Source organism: Aquarana catesbeiana, linkage group LG01, assembly GCF_042186555.1.
Source record: "Aquarana catesbeiana isolate 2022-GZ linkage group LG01, ASM4218655v1, whole genome shotgun sequence".
Taxonomy (NCBI): Eukaryota; Metazoa; Chordata; class Amphibia; order Anura; family Ranidae; genus Aquarana; species Aquarana catesbeiana.
In genome coordinates this window covers 75849090-75851688 of record NC_133324.1, presented here as the reverse complement: position 1 = coordinate 75851688, position 2599 = coordinate 75849090, and the positions used below count along the sequence as shown (strand labels likewise).

Here is a 2599-nt window from a genome sequence, read left to right as displayed (position 1 = left end):
CTATGAAAAAAAAATCAAACAAAAAAACAAACAAATGCATAGGGCCCCCCTCAATTCCGTATTCTGGTATGAATTTTAATGGGGAACCCAAAGGAAAAAAAATGAGAAAAATACATACCAGACCCCTTTGCTTGGTGAGGATCTTGTATGGATGTCAAGTAAGGCCCTATACAAAAAAAACAAAAACAAACAAATAAAAAAGGGCATGGAGTCCTACCCACGCGCTTTATTCTGGTATGAATTTTAAGGGGGAACCTAAAGGAAAAAAATAGATTAAAAAAAACAAACAAGCAAAAAATTAGGGGCTCTTAAATTCTATATTCTGGTATAAATTTTAAGGGGGAATCCAAAGGAAAAAAATGAGAAAAGAAAAGCTTGAGATCCCACTCAAGATCCATACCAAAGCATTTCTGATATGGATTTTAAACAATACACAATATTCTAATAGTACAAGTAAGTTCCTGGAGTAGGCAAGAGGTAGGTGGGTGCTGTAATAACTACCAGCTGGGGACCAGTAAAATCCTAAATCAAAGCATAAATCGCCAGTACACCATGGATCTTCAAGGTAACGTCTAAATGTTTATTAGGTCCCCTTTTGTCAGGCATGTGAAGAGGTCCCGCGTAGCCCTAAAAAGTTGCACCTTACCGCTGTGATGTGATCACCTTATTAAATGTTTGCATGTTATCTTGAAATTCCATAGTGTGGAGGCGATATACTGTATGCTTAGATTCATGATGTTACCAGTCTCCAGCTGGTAGTTGAATACTTCTTGACTATTCCAGGAACGTTTGCGGTGGCAATATTGCATATTGTTCAAAATCCATACCAGACCCTTATCCGAGGGTGCAGAGTGGTAGCTGGTAAGCAAGGAAAGGTTGGGGACAAGTGTGCACCCCACACCCAAACTATACCAGGCCACATGCCCTCAACATGGGGAGTGGGGTATCTTGTCCCTCCCCAAGCTGTCAACTGGAATGTAAACAAAGGAGCATCATATATCCATTGATGAAATTGACCAAATATGGCCATGTGGTCATATTTGGGCAATTGTGTCAGCAGCTCTCCCTGTCTCGGCCTTTTGGCTAAGATCAAGTGTAGTATCTGTTCTTATCAGTTGCCAGGAGGTGGCGCTTGCTTCCGTCCCTGATCTACGGCGAGGTGGTATCAGGGGCGGCAGGGGCTATGCAAAACCTGCTGGTGTAAAGGTAACCTGGAGCGGTTTGTAGCCGAAAGGGAAGCCTTCTGATGGGGATGGAGAACCACTGGGTCTGACCCAGAGGGTCAGGTCTCTGGCCTTCTGGCCTGGATTGGATCAGTCCTAGCTCCGTACAGTTTCTCAGGAGAGAACACCAGCTCCTCCTTCGGGGGGGGGGGGGGGGAGTGGTTAGTATCTCTGAGTGTAATTAGGAGGCAGGGATGGGAGTGAAGATTGAGCCTGATGGTAAAGGGCTCTCCCTGAGCTCCCAGAACTTTAGTCCTTTCTGTGTGGAGTGGGGGCTATGATGGTCTGGGTTGTTGGTCAGGGTTGCACGAAAAGCCAGTGGTGAATGTGCCCCTAAAGTGGCAGTTCAGGGGTGCCGTACAGTCACAGTGTTCAGGCACTTTTATGGCACCAAGGTCACTTCACCACAACACACGTTTTTCCGCACCTGCCTCTAGGGCCAAGCCTTTTGGCTAGGACCAGGGGAAATTTTTATTCCTGGCCGAAGGGCCGGCCATTGTATTGCACAATGGCCACTTTCACTTCTCACGTCTCCCATCTTCCTTCTCCCCACTTTATTTTTATTTACCCCTATGTGCGTCCCTGTGTGTGTTGAATTGTTGACTAACAGATGTAGGAGTATTACATTTTGATGTACAGTGCTGTGAAAAAGTATTTGCTCTTCTGGACCTGTCCGGCAATTGTCGGATACTGGAGGGAGATATTGGACTTTATCACACAAATCACCTCTGTGCCACTACAACCATCAATGTCAATCTGCATACTAGGCCTGGTAGAACAACTAATTCCTACGGTGGCGGGACGCACACTGGTGGGATTGCTCCTGTTCTATGCCCGTAAAGCTATAGCCCTTAGTTGGTGCAAACCAACCCCCCCTCCTCTCTCCCTGTGGAAACAATTAATTAACAATAGCTTACCTCTGTATAAAGACACATATGACAACAGAGGCTGCCCCAACAAATATAGCAAAGTCTGGTCTAAGTGGCTGGCAGATCCCTCCACCGCTTCAGAGGCCTCTCAGTAGACCCCAATCTCAAAGTAGCTCCCAAGCGGGTGCCAGGTGTACACAATAATCTACAATATGCTATTTTACCATGTACAACTGCACATAGCACCACCTCATGACCCAGTAAACTGTACCGCTATGACTGATTTCATAATATATTTTTCATGAATAAGGTGACAGCGTGATTCCTGCAAGGATCACATAGACATCATATTAGACCAATGTATGTTTAACTGTTTGTTCTCTTTATCTGTTTTTGTTTCTCTTTTTAAAAACCAATAAAAAGATTTTGGAAAAAGTATTTGCTCCCTTCCTGATATTTCATTTTTTTTGCATATTTGTCACACTTAAATGATTCAGATCAAACTAA

General features: G+C 44.2%; 1 pseudogene; it reads left to right on the top strand.

Moving 5' to 3' along the window:
• Nucleotides 1-1062: 1062 nt before the first annotated feature.
• On the top strand, nt 1063-1197 carry LOC141124389 (U2 spliceosomal RNA; annotated as a pseudogene).
• The last annotated feature ends 1402 nt before the right edge of the window (nt 1198-2599 follow it).